The following is a 14655-nucleotide window of genomic DNA, read 5'->3' on the forward strand; positions in this document are numbered from 1 at the left end:
GTTTGTTTATTTAATTTAATTTATATACCGCTCTTCTCCCAAAGGACTCAGGTCGGTTTACAACCAGGATAAAAACACAACAAAGAAAAGTTAAAAAACATATAAAAACTACTTAAATTAAAAACTGAAGGAATATAAGATTATAATAAAACCCCAACAGAAACTTCATTAAGCCAGCCCTGCACGATAAAATAGAAAGGTCTTTAGCTCGCGGCAGTTGATGTATCCTCGGAGGCAGCTCATTCCAGAGGGCAGGAGCCCCCACAGAGAAGGCTCTCCCCCTGGGGGTTGCCAGTCTACATTGTTTGACCGACGGCACCCTGAGGAGACCCTCTCTATGGGAGCGCACGGGTCGATGGGAGGCTATTGGTAGCAGCAGGCGGTCTCGTAAATAACCAGGTCCTATGCCATGGAGCGCTTTAAAGGTGATAACCAGAATTGCACCCGGAAGACCACCGGAAGCCAGTGCAGCTCGCACAGGACAGGTGTTACATGGGAGCCTCGGATTGTTCCCACTATTACCTGCGCGGCCGCATTCTGAACCAGTTGGAGCCTCCGGGTGCTCTTCAAGGGGAGCCCCATGTAGAGAGCGTTACAGTAGTCCAGGCGGGAAGTGATGAGAGCGTGAGTGACCATGCATAAAGAATCCCGGTCCAGAAAGGGACGCAACTGGCGAATCAGGCGAACCTGATAAAAAGCCCCCCTGGCAATGGCCGTCATATGCTCTTCTAAAGACAGCCGTACATCCAGGAGGACGCCTAGATTGCGAGCCCTCTCTGTGGGTGCCAATGACTCGCCCACATTCCTAAGAGCTCTGTAAGGGGCGTGCATAGGAGCACCAGCGTGCCTACTGTCCCTGTCCTGATGTTTTCTTTAATTCATATCCTTTACATGTGTTTATAATTATGTTTACAGTTGTATCTGTCATAAAATACATGCTTGACAAAATAAATAAATAAAATAAAAATAAAAAAGTACAGGCCCTTTCTTTGAAGGGGGGGCAGTGGTCGAAGGGCTCAGCAGCTGTCCCTTGTGCTACCTGGATGGGTTTTATCCTCTGGGGCACACAAAGAGGGCAGAGCTGCTAAAGGCCAGGAATGTCCTTGGTGAAAGCAAACCTGCCAACATCCTTTCCAAGGTCTCAGGTGGGGGCTGGGAAGACCAAAGATGTCCCCCCCTATCTTGCCTGCTTGTCCTACCCCCACCAGAGAGAAGAGGACTGCTCCCTTGCAGGCCAGCTGTTGCATGCTGGGCTTCCTTCTGATGGGGGCAAAGTGAAAACAGAAATTGGCGTTACTGAAGAAAACATTTTTTATTCCAAGCATTTTGTTTGTTTGTTTGGTGGCTGTGGGAAAAACACTCACCTAAGCACAAAAGTGACTCAATTTGGCTCTTTGGAAACAGTGCCATCCCAGCCCCTGAACTCTAGGGGCTCGTTCCCTAAGTAGCAACTTCCTGATTTGGGGGGTGATTGCAGATGGAAGCAGCTGCTGCGCCATGCGCCCTCAAGGGAGCTGGAAGGGGTCCTCCTCAGTGCTCCCAGAGCTGGGTGGTTTCCTTGCAGAGGCTTCACGGCTGGGCTATGCCGGAGTGGCACTGAAGGGTCTGCGAGGAAAGCGCCCAGGTCAGAGAGCCCAGAGGAGGAGCTCACAGTCCGACCTGAACCGTGGAGGTGATTTTCTATTAATAGCATTGGGTGCCTGTCACAGGAACTTGCTCCCAATAAATTGCCCTGCTGAAGGAACTTGCAGCCTCCCACCCTCTGGGCATTTGAAGAGTATGACAGAAGGGAAACTGTGTGGGTAAAGCAGACTATCAAGCTTGGCGTGGTGCCACCAAGAGCTGGTATCTCATGGGCACACAGCTGACTCCACTGGCATCGGGCACAATGCTGATCTCACCCAGGGACACTGGTGACATGAGAGGAGGAAAGAGGAAGGGAGGAGAGGGGAGAAAAGGGAAGGGGAGTCCCCCCCCCCAACCTCCAGCCCCAGGACACACCTGCTGAGAAAGGCATGAAGGCATCTGCCCTCTTGAAACGGCCATAACTGTCCAGGAATTTCCTGGGGTCAAACTGCTCAGGGCCGGCGTGATGCTCAGTGTCATAGTGCACCGTGCTGGGTAAAGGGTAGACGTAGGTCCCCTGGCAGGAACATCCAAGCAGAGGAGCAGAAGGGAAATTGGAGGCAGTGGCAAGAAGGAAAGCCCAGAATGAGGTGCCCACCAGAGACGGGAAGTTAGGATTGAGTGGCATTTCAATGATGCTGTCCAGGGCAGAGAACCTTAGAAACTTTGCTTTGCAGTAGCCAAAAGAGATACCCACCATCCTTCCACTGCAGAATCTCTGCTTGGGCACATCCTCCACCCACAGGACCTTCCCCAAAAGCCTTTCTCGGCTAGGGAGCTGCTGCCTATCCCATTGGACAAGATTCAATGGAAACTAAGGAATTAGTTTCCCCTTTCCCTCTTCTCGGATAACAGTTCAACAAAGGCCAGCTGGCGCTTGAGCATGCAGAATGGCATGGCCAGGCCAATGGGGCAGGTGCAGCTCTGGCGCAAATGACACCCCCGCCCCACAGCGAAGTGCAGACCCCGAAGGCTGTAATGGAAGGGAGCATGCTGGACAAACGCTCTAGCCGGTGCTGAGTTCTGAGCCCCAGAGCCTCACCTTCGGGATAGTGTATCCCCTGAAGCGGGTGTCTCGAGTGACGGCATGAGGGAGGCCCATGGGCAGAATGCCACTGAACCTCTGGATCTCATGCAGCACTGCCTCCAGGTAGGGCATGGGCCTCCTATCCTCGGCCAGCCCCGATCACTCGGTCAATCTCCCTGTGGAGCTTTTCTGGGGAAAGATGACCGAGGAGGCTCAGGGGTCAGACTTGGGGGACAGACCCACCTGCTTGCCACGAAATGGGCATGCAGAGCAAAGCAGCCCTGCACAGGTGGCAGTGAGTAGCATTTATGGTCCAGGGGCCGCAGAGGCCGAATGGGCCAAGTCAAAATAGGAAGAAGGTTTCCTCCATGTACAAAGGTCAAGAAACTGAATTGAATGAAGAGCTCTTAAAATGATTGTTCCCATATGGTTAATTCATTTCTATCCTACTTATTTAAAAGACACAATGTGGGATTAACTTCTAGAGCTCCCTAAGGGCCACAAGCCAGCCTCAGAACATGCACCCCTGGACTGCTAACACCAGCAGCTGAGGCCTGAATGTTGTTGTGGACTGTCCACCTTCCCAGACCAGAAGCTCTCATGATACCAAATGGACAACTGAGAAAAGAAGCCACCTCCCAGGCTGAACTACATCTCTCCCCCGCTTGCCAGCCCACCCCTGAGGAGGCCCCTGGCAGTGCTGGGGGGGGGCTCCTTCCTCTTTTACCTTGGACCTGTGGGTGCTTCATCAGGATGAGGAAGCCGTATCTCAGGGTGGTGCCGATGGTTTCTGTGCCAGCAAAGAACAGATTGAAAGTGGCCATCACCAAATTCTCCATGCAGAATTCAGAATTTGGGTTGTGCTTTTCCTGCCAAAGATCACGGAAGAAAAGAAAAAGTCGTATTTGTTTTCAGGCCCTGCTAGCTGCAAATCTTCCAAATTTTGCTGGTGCAGGTAGAATAAACCTGCAGCCAGAATGACTGGCAGCTACAGAATCGACACTGGCCAGTGTCAGTTTCTCAGGTACTGCTTCATGCCCTTCATCCTTTGGGCAGTATGTGGCCCTGAGATCTTTCCTAGGGGGAGCTTTCCAAGGCCAATTGCTTTCCGGGTTGACCTCCTGGGATGAGAACCGGGGCACTCCAGAGTGGAAATCTGTAATGTATTTGAATTTTAGGAGGGAAATTTGGGCGGGAAAATGCATGTTGCTGATTGGCTGATGCCTCAGCCAAAATACTATTTAAAGAAGGGTTTTTGCCTGTTGGCTTTTGCTGGGATCACAATAAACCAAAGAGCTGTTGTCACTTGTATCGTCTCCTGCCTCTTCATTGCCCGAACATAACATTGGCGACGAAGGTGGGATTTTGAAGGCAGGATAGATAAGGAAGGCATCCACCCAATTGAGAGCAAAGTGCGAGCCATTAGAAAGGCTCCAACCCCAAAAAACAAAACAGAATTACAAGCATTTTTGGGGCTTGTAAACTTCTATGCAGCATTTTTAAAAAACAAGGCAATGGTAGCCGAACCGCTACATAAACTGCTAGCGAAAAAAGCGTCTGCAGCAGCTGTGGAAATCCCTGCTTCTCAAATTCAGCAGAAGTGAACTTCAGTTCCTAGATGTCAAAGAAGATTCTCAGACATCCAAGTACTGTTGTCTGGAAGCTGACACATTTCGCTGCTAATCCAAGTCGCTTGTTCAGACTTTGAGAAATGCTTTGAACCAACAAGAACCACTTGCCTGGGCTCAGCTTCCATTCAGCTCCTAGAATTCCCCAGACAGCACAGATGAACTTCAACTCCCAGAATTCTCAAAGTTGAAGTCCACACATTTTAATGTTGCCAAGGCTGGGAAGCCCTGATCTGAAGAGTCATTGTCCAGGAGTTCAATTCCCATAGCGCAGGAGTGAGGAATGAAGGCCCTGTTATGACTGGTGGACTTCAACTCCCGAATTCCAGACCCAAGATGTCTGGCTCAGGAATTCTGGGAGTTGAAGTCCACAGGTCATAAAAGGGCCATGGTTCCCCACCCCAGCCATAGAGGCTCAAACCCCCTTGTGAAAGCAGTCAAGTAATGAGCTCCAGTAGAAAAAACCTGGGTCAATAGAAGGAAAAGCCTGGTGCTCAGATAGTACCCAATGAGCATGTCAGGTCTTGTTCCCTCCCCTCACCCACCCACCCTTGCAGTTTTCCATGTAATCCACTTCTAAATAGACCGAAGTCATTTGAGAGCTGAAGGTCCACATTTCTCTATTGCAGGCAATGTGAAGTCTGCCCGGTTACGATCCTGGGCAATTTCTCTTAAGCAGAATAGGAACAGACCACATGAAAGAAACTTTGTTCATTGGTTCTCTAACTCAGCCTTCCATAACCTTTCCAGTTTTGTGGACCAGTGGTGTGTGTGTGTGTGTGTGTGTGTAAGAGGGGATGGTTCCGCGGGAGCGTGTGCACGTGCACCCAGCTCTATTTGTGCCAGTGGCAGGCATGTGCACCCACCACTCACACAAATGGAGTTTCCAGCGCATACTCACCCTTTGCTTACACAAGTGCAACTGTGCATGCAGGTGACCTCACCTGCTGCTTCCATGGCCCAGTAGTAGGCTGCAGCCTGGAGGTTGGGGACCCCTGCTCTAACCAATTCATTACTTAGCTAAGCTATGAGTTGGAAGGTGACTGTAGAAGTGTTGGGTCGCCTGTGCCTAAATCTTGACCCAAACTCTGGTGCTGGAGATTTGCCTGAACCCTGAAGACCTGACAGACCGACAGCCTCAGTTGTTTTTGATGGCTATAAAGAAAGGGGGGAATAACTTCTCCTCCTTCCGTTCAAGGGAAGAAAGCTGGGGGGGGGGACTCTGGGGCCAACAGAAAGACAACAGCTGCACCCCAAAGACCCACAACCAACTCATTTGCCTGGCAGCTGAACTCAGGTGAAGCACTTTCACGCCACCAAAGTGAGAAGTGAAACTCCTTTGATAAGTAGGGTTACCTGCTCCATCTTTGCCAAGAAACAATCAATATTGTTGGGGCCTCTGGTGGCTCAGCAGACTAAGTCTGTCTGTTATTAACACAGCTGCTTGCAATTACTGCAGGTTCAAGTCCCACCAGGCCCAAGGTTGACTCAGCCTTCCATCCTTTATAAGGTAGGTAAAATGAGGACCCAGATTGTTGGGGGCAATAAAAGTTGACTTTGTATATAATATACAAATGGATGAAGACTATTGCTTAACACAGTGTAAGCCGCCCTGAGTCTTCGGAGAAAGGCGGGATATAAATTCAAAAATAAATAAATAATAATAATAATTTTGGGGGGGCACAAGGATCGAGCAAGGCTTGCTGCATCTGGATCCTCTCCTTTATGAAGCCGATGATCTGTTGAGAACACCTGTGGCCTGCGTGATGCACTCCAGAGATCTTCTCCATGATCTCTGGAACGATGTTGTACAGCTACCCCATGTTTGACAGGACAAGGGGTGAAACAATAATACTATTAGCTTTTCTTGACCACAGAGTTTGGGTGCACCGGGCTTAACTTGGTAAACAAACTGACGTATCTGGGCAGATCGTGCAATATACACATGGGTTAACTGGCAAAACAGACTATAAAAACGAAGCAAGCTTAGATAGCTGTGTGCAAGCAGCTGCTACTTCTTAATCACACTGGTGAAAGGCAGTTGTGAGCACATCCTTCTGCCATGTGTGTCTCTGAAGACGTTGCTCCACTTTGAGAATATTGGTGAAAATTCACAGGGAGGGGGAAGGAAGACAGGGTTCCAGTTGGACTAAATTCACCAGTGTCCAGAAATGAACTTTCTCCAGTTCTTCACATAAGAGATCAGATGCAGCCGATTCCAGCCAGCTTGGAAGCAAATTGAGTTTGCTCCCCCATCCCAGGCAGGATGGACCTGGAGGAACCTCCACCAACATTAGAACTTTCATCCTTTTCTCACCGAGGGAGGAAAGCCACGGGGAGCTTTTTCTCCCCCAAGAATAGCAAATTTAGTTATGGACTTTCAAATATTTGGGGGACAAAATGCCAGACACTCAGCAGAAAGTGGCTTAGTTAGTTCATGGTTTGATTAGGGAAAAGGCAGCAAAACTGAACAAAGACTCCTGCTGGGCCTCATCGCGGCTTCGGTTGAGCTTGCAATGCGGAAGCGCTCTGTTATCAGCTTGTTCAACCTGAGGAATTTTTCATCATTGTACTTGAACCGATTCCCAAACACAATGGAGCAGATGATGTTGGAGACAGCTCAGCTAAGGAGGAAGGTGGGGTCAAAGGGCATCCCTGGAGAAAAGAGGGGGGAATTTTGCTGGGCCTTGAGCATTCCCTTTCTCTCTCTGGGCTGAGCTTCCCACCCACCTGCCCAACATTAATAATAGCCAGTCTGGACATCTGGCTGACTGTGCAACAAACCATCATGAAAATAATCGCAATTGAATATGGACTCAAAAGTCCAAAATCCTCACTTCCGGGAAGGACAAACAATTGCAGGGAACATGATGACATGATGTGGGGAAGGGGGTCAGTTCTAGAGCCCAGGAGCCCGCACAGCAGGTAAGCAGCAGGCAATTCTGGCCCATGGAAGCGAGGGCTTGCGGGTCACATCCTGTCTGTGGCATTTGGACAGAAAGGTGAGAAGGGCTACTACTAGCCCTTGATGATATCTGGGATCAGTCAGGATCAGCTTCTGGGGGGACTGCTCACAAGATCCCAGGGCATCTAGCTGGCCACGGTGGAAAACCAAACTGTCGTGTCCCACTCCTCCTCTGAAGGCCGGGTCGGGGAAGTCCGTATCAAGCGTGGCTGCAAAGCCTCTGCAGCTTTGCCAAAGTTCTGTCAGAGTTCTCAGGGCAGGCAGGAGACCAGGATGTGACTTCAGCAATCCAAGTTAGACTTTGCCTGACTCAGAGAATGCCAGAAAGCAGATCCTTTATATAGGCCATGGGGTGTGGCTCCATGACTCAGCACTTATCCAGGCCTGCCCCTCCCTTCCTTTTGCTGATGTCGCCTCTCAATTCTCCGGAAGCGAGGATCTCTCCAGCCTCCAGCTATTGGTAATCTTAGCTCATGACTGGCTTCACATTCTTCAGGCTCACATGCTGTGGGGGAAGGGTTTAGTTGCTCCGTTTGTCTGGGCATGGTGCCAGGACTGGGGGCTGGAGGCACGTCAGGCCATTCGTCTTGCTCGGCCTGTCTGGACATGGTGCCAGGGCTGGGGGCTGGAGGCATGCCAGGACATTCTTCTGCACTATCAGCATCCGGCAGGAAATAAGAGGGGCCCGGCTGCGACGGGGGGAGCGAGCGAGGCACAACATAAACCTTCCCCTGTTGGGATTCTAGCAACCTCCTGATCAAAAGGAATTGGAAGGGGAAGACTTCCTTTGCCTGCTATTCTTCTATCTCCCCTTGAGTAAGGCTCAGGTAAACTGAGGTAAGGGAGGGAGGGGCTACCTTCGGTCTTCCGGAGCTCCTCCACCAGGCACAGGGCCTCCTCCTGGATCCATTCTTCAATGGACCTCTTGCCCATCCCAAAGTTCCTCAAAATGGTGAGGGAGAAGCGACGGAGTTGCTGCCAGCGCTGCCCGTTGGCAAACACAATCCCTGCCCAAAAGACCAGGAAGACAGGTGGTTTCTCTCAGGACTCCCCCCTCAATGCAATACAAGCCCAGCGAGGCCAGTTCAGGCCCATGGTTTGTAGCAAAACCATTCCTCACCATGGTGGTTGAAGTCCTTGGAGAAGGCGGGCACTGAACTCTTCTGCCTGATCCACCAAGGCCTCCTTCATGGCTTGGTAGCCACAGAAGACCACAACCCGCTGCAGTCCCAGGAAGATGGTGAACACCGGCCCACAGTCCTCGTCCATCTGCCAAGAAAGACCAGGAGTGCTTTGAAGGGCCCCGCCCTCATCTGTCTGTCTGTCCGTCTGTATTCGGAGCCTTTAGCAGCCCAAGAAAAGCTCTTCGTGAAGGAGGTAGAAGGCCTCTGAAGTCCCATCAGCCCAAACTGCCTGACCCTGCCAGAAAGATATCAGCTTTCTCATTCTCTCTCTCTCTCTCTCTCACACACACACACACACACACACACACACACACACACACGAGATGCACAACAGTTGCTGAGCAACAACTCAGCTTTTCCCCCAAATCAGAATCAAATGCTGAACATTTGAAACTGCAAATAGTCTGATCTGAATTTCAGATTATGCATACAGACAGACAGGTTTTTGTTTTGTTTTATAAAAGCATCTCTACAGAAATCCTGGGTTCTTGCATGAATAGTTTGGGTTCAATGCTCTTCTAGGCTCAAAAGGGCTTGAGTTGCTTTGGGCTAACAGCCGCGGGCAAACCCTGCGGTCGAGGAAAATTAGTGTAAGGTGAGATCCAGCTTAAAATCCCGCAGAGGAACCTTTGTGGATGGAAGTTTCCAGCTGGGTGGAAGAAACATTTCTGGCCAACACTGACACCCAGTTCTGAAGTATTCTCCCTGCCTCTCCCTTCCCTCCGGGCACGATACTCAACACTGCTTGGCACCCAGTGCCACACACACACACATACACACACACACACACACACACACACACCGAGGCTGAGCTTTGATGCCAGCTTCAGATGTTGACAGACGAGGGGCATCGAGCCAGGTTGGAGGGGAGGGGGGCAGAAGAAGTGGGGCCTGGGAAAGAGGCAGAGATGCTGCAGCTGCTCCCCAGACAGGCCTGCTTGGCTCTTCCTGACCCATCTCTCTTTCCTCTGGGTTTCTCCCGACACCTTTTCCAAGAGGCAGAAAAACCAAGTTGTTTCTGGGGTGAAGGAGAGGGAGGGTTACAATAACCAGCTAGATGAGTGATGCTGCCAGTGGAAAATGCTGGCCCAAGGAAAGAGTTGCTGGTGGCTGGAGGAGCAGGAGGGAAGGTCGACGTGAGGACTCTTCCTTGTCTTTGACGCTGCACGCTCATATACCCCCTTCCAGTCCCAGTCAAGGGGGTCTCCAGCAATCTGATGGCCCCACATCCTCCTAAGGCTCCTTTGGGTCAGGGAGTTTTATTGGGCTATTCACCCCCAGCAGAAAAGGCAGCCCAGCAAAGGCAGTTCCTGCTTGCATGCCAAGCTCCACAGGTGGATTCTGGGGTGTCTTTGGTGGGTGGGAAGGTGGAACCTCCTCTTCCTCCTCCCTGGAAGCCATTTCCATCTTTTTTCTGAAGGGATCAAGCAGGAAAACTTAGCAAAACTCTTCACCCACCAGTCAATCTCTTTTTTCTCAAACTGTTGGGAATTCAGAATAAAAACCAGGGAGATGAGCAGATTCCTCGGTGCTCAAGATATTCTTGTAATTCTTTCTTATTCTGGAATGAGTTGTCAGGATTTCTTCCTCTACTATTGTCCCCTTATCTCCACCCACCCTCCGAGTCTCTTGAGATGGGGCCAGAAGACCCCACTTCTGATAGACCCCAAAAAGCCAGACTGGACATCACCATTGCCTGGGGGATCCCCGCTAGGGACTCCTTTCATGTCCCCATCAAAGAGCTAGGACTGTATGATAAAGTGGGCACAAAATTTTCAGGAGCCAATATTATTGGAAACGTGGGGAAAAATTTGGGTTAGAAATGTTAAATTCACGCAGGCACAGAATCTGAGGGAAAATTTTTATAAAATGTTTTATAGATGGCATCTAGATCCTAAAAAATTATCGTGTATGTATCCAGAAATGCAAGCAAAATGTTGGAGATGTAATTGTGATGACGCTACATATTTTCACATTTGGTGGACTTGTAAGGACATAAAGGCCTTTTGGATAAAAATTTGGTGGATTTTACAAAATGTTTTGAAAAAGAAGATAAAGTTCCTGCCGCAATTTTTCTTGTTGGGAATTATTACGGATTGTACAGTAATTGAGACTAAATTGATTTTAAATCTAATAACTGCAGCAAGATTACTAATAGGACAATATTGGAAGAAAAAGAAGTACCAACAATAGAAGAATGGATATTGAAAGTTGCCAATTTGGCTGAGATGGCTAAGATATCAGCCTTTTGAAAGACAATACGCAAGAAAGATACTTAAAGGAATGGAAAAATGGATTGACTATATTCAACGAGATATCAGACTAAGAGTTATCAGACTGTTTTTGAATGATTATGATGTATTATTTTTGATTGCTTTTGGGGGAAGTTAGGAATTGATGATTGTAGGGGTACAATTAAGTTGGGATGAAATTTTTTTAGCATATGTTTGTTTTATTTTTAGCTATACCTTGTGCTCGTTCCGGGAAGTCGGGGGGGGGAGGGGGGTTGCGAAGGGAGGGGGGAGGAGGGGGGGAAAGGGGGAAAAAAAATTTTTTTGTAAAACCTTTTGAATAAAAAAAAAAAAAAAAAAAAAGAGCTAGAGCTAGCGACAGGAGCTCAACCCACCAGGCAGCAGCACTTGGGTCTCGAACGTAGTCAACCTCCAACCCAGCACCTAACCATGTGAGCCATGTGCTCCTTCCAGCAGGATAATGACCTCCAAACATACATCTGAGAAAACCCAAGAATGGTTCCGAAATGACCTGCTGTGACCTGAACTCACAGAACAGGGACTCCAACCTTGGCAACTGTAAGACTTGTGGACTTCAACTCCCAACATTCCCCAGCCAGCATGGAGACCCCTGCAATAGAACATTTATGGAAAGAGCTGAAATTCACAGGGGTGGGGGGAGAAGGAACCCACCCAGCCTAAGGCATCTGGAGCAGTGGGACGGTTGCCTGTTGAGAGTTTTCTTCGGAGCTGCTGAAAAAAGTGCTTGCCTGCAGTTAACTGCTCCAAAAACGTTTGCTGTGAAAGATTAGGGCATCAACAATTATGTCCGTGGCATTTTAATTTCTTTCCTGCTTTATGACATATGACAATATGTTAAGCCATTCATCACAGTGTCTGCTTTGTGGACTGTGGAACAAAGAATGGTGGGTGCCATTTATTTGTATCAGTTTCAACATTTTGTGGCCAACTGTAATTCTTTGGGTTAGAATAGAAGGATATCAATATTTCGGGCCACGTCTGTGTATCAACCCCTGCCAGCTGCCTTCACGATTGCAATGCCTCCTCCCACCCCATGTGACTTCCCTGATCCCTGAGCTTCCGCATGCCCAGGCCAGGAGGACACCATCCAAGAGCTGGACCAGCATAAACAAGGCCAGGCCGTTGTGTGGACTTGTCCTTCTCTCTCTGTCTCGGGAAGAGGAGGCACCATATCCTCGGATGGTAGGGGTATTCCATCTACTTCTGCCCTCTGCAAAAATGCCCCAGGTGCCCTCGACACCTGGTCAAAGGTCAGCCGTTCCTTTTTTTTTTTTCTCATAAAAAAGTTTTATTTTTACAATCATATCAAGCAGCTCATCCAATGTACAGTTACATACAATTAGTCGAGCTTGCCCAGTCACCACCCCCCTTTTTAACACTCTTCCCTCTTCTACCTTCTTCTACTTTCCAGACCTTCCTCTCCTTCTCTTATCTACATCCTCTCCTCCCTCCACCCTACACCTTCCTTCTCCCTCTTCTACCCCTCTTCCTTCCTCTTCTCCTCTTTCCTACCTCCTACTCTCTCCACTTTTCTCCCTCCCCACCGTTCTAAAATGGTAACTGGGCAGACCCGACCCTTCATTAATTATATTTATACATCTTCAATAATCCCTGTACATTAACCATCACTTTTTTTTAAAATTTACATTTATATCCCGCCCTTCTCCGAAGACTCAGGGCGGCTTACAGTGTGTAAGGCAATCCTCTACCCTCAACCCCCCAATCACTCCATCCTCTACCCTCAACCCCCCAATTCCCCTCCCCCTTACTCCCCACCCCCCACCCCGACTTCCCAGAACAAAATACAGGGTATCAAAACTAACAATCATAATCCAAAATAAATCCTAAATTATAATCTCTAGTCACTCCACACATAAAGGTCAGCCATTCCAACATTGCCCATCAAGCTCGCTGTGAGTTTGTACCCCGAGAAGAAGCTGCTGGCTCTCAAGGAAGGAAACCTAACTCACCTTCATCAGGGACTGGACTAGATTCTTCCGGTCCAGCTGGAGAAAATTCCCCAGGATGGGGAGTGGGGTGGGCCCAGGGGGCAATCAATCCCCTCTTCCTCCCATTCAACCTGAGCAGCAGCAACAGCAGCAACAACGGTGAAGGAGAGACCAACTCCTTGTTAGAGAGCCTGGGAAACTGAAAAGAAACAAGGCAGCTATTAGCCAGGGAAAACAGAGAAGAAGAGGGAAAGGAAAGGTGATGCTTACATCTATCCGGCTACAACTTTCAGCTACCTTCAGTGGCTGCAGATTCAACCATAAAATCCCAGTCCTGCAGGGACCCCCAGGGTGGCTTCGTCCAAAACAGCCGGAAGCCTGGCAGAAGTTCATGGACAGAAGCAATCTACTTTCCATATTCGTTATCCTTTCCCAAGTTACGCTTCGCCCACCTGGATTTTTAACCTCATCTAGCCGAGTTGCAAGGAGAAAGAGGATTCACTCACTGAGGGGACAGTGGTCATTTGGTAAAACAAAACTGATTTTTTAAATTCAATCTTGGTGTTAGATATTGACAGTTTGCATAGTTTTTTATCTGGTCCATTGTTTGAGTAGGAAGAATACTCAAACATGATTAGCTGAGCCCTCTGGCAGCTCCCTATATAACGGCTGTCTCTCAGAGAGACTAGCTGCTGGATTGTACACAGTTGCTGAATAAAGAGCTGTTGTCTGAAGCCTGTCTCCAGTCTCCTAATTCCTCCAATCTAACATTTGGCAAATTCTGTTAAGAGCAAAGTTAGATTCCTTAGGATGAATAAAGAGATTTTAAAGAGATTTTATGAAAGGAAACTACAACCCAAAGGCTGAATTCATACAACAGGATAAACCCTAAACCATGATTAACAAAACAAAACTTCCATGATTACGTTGGTTCCTAAGTCCAAATAAATAAACTGCATTGTTCCATAAGGTGATGGCCCACAACTGGCTAAGTCAACTGCTACAGTTCCACCACCGATGATCTGCAAACCATTGGCTTGTGCCCCACTTGGAAAAAGGCCAGAAGTTCCATTTCACAGAAGGAAAGGGCTGCAGCCAATTCAGGCAGAGCACAAGCAGCCTTCTCTGGGTTCTTACAGTGCAGAAGAAGTCCCTTTTGGGACTGGCTGCCTGGAATTGAGCTGCAATAAAGGAGAATATTTGTAGTTCAGGGGTGAAAGGCTGAGCACTCAGGACGTTACCTAGTTTGGGTCATGAAACAAAATGCAAGAAAATAACCCAGCTCAGAGAGCCCCAAGGAATTGGCCACAGCAGGAAAAGAGGGGTGATTCCAATTAAGACTGATGCAGCCTCCTCTTCCTTATTCCTTGTATTCTTTTACACACAAACACACCACTGACACGCATCTATGGAGATTTTCATTCCTCCAGGACAGGTCATGGTTATCCCAAAGGTTTCTAAAAGGCAACTGGACTTTCTTGGGTTTTTCCTTCAAAACATTTCCCTTCTCATCTAAGAAGCTTCTTCAGTTCTTCGGTCAGAACTGAAACCCAAGAAAGTCCAGTTGCCTTTTGGAAAAGCATCTTCGGGATACACGCCTATTTCCTACCGTTGTCTGGGTTCATGCCACCTGCTTTATCCCTGAACCAAGCTTTGCTTGCTCAGCCTGTTCCTCTGGGCCTCTGGCAGGAGTTCAGAGTAGCCAGCTGGGCCTGGGCTGGGTTGCCGGGGCCAGCAGTTGAACGTAGTGGCTAGTTGGGGACTCAACAAGCCATCTTGTCTTTATAGCCCACTTTCAAAGCAGAGTTATGGAGGGACAGATCCAGGAGAAAGAGACTTTTCCCAGCCCTGGAAGGTCTTTGCTGTAGAAAAAAGGCCCCAAGTGAGCAGGAGGCGGAGAACGGGGGGGGGGGGGAGCGCCTGGTGCAATAGGAGCATGGACATCCATGCAGTGGCTGGCCTGGACGTGGCTGGGTTAATGTTTGGCCAATGGAGCAGCCCCA

The 14655-nt window shown here is 48.9% G+C and overlaps 1 pseudogene; it reads right to left on the bottom strand.

Moving 5' to 3' along the window:
• Positions 1 to 1051: 1051 nt before the first annotated feature.
• On the bottom strand, positions 1052 to 12778 carry LOC131204873 (cytochrome P450 2G1-like; annotated as a pseudogene).
• Between the last annotated feature and the right edge of the window lie 1877 nt (positions 12779 to 14655).

This window comes from Ahaetulla prasina, chromosome 10 (genome assembly GCF_028640845.1).
Source record: "Ahaetulla prasina isolate Xishuangbanna chromosome 10, ASM2864084v1, whole genome shotgun sequence".
Lineage (NCBI taxonomy): Eukaryota > Metazoa > Chordata > Lepidosauria > Squamata > Colubridae > Ahaetulla > Ahaetulla prasina.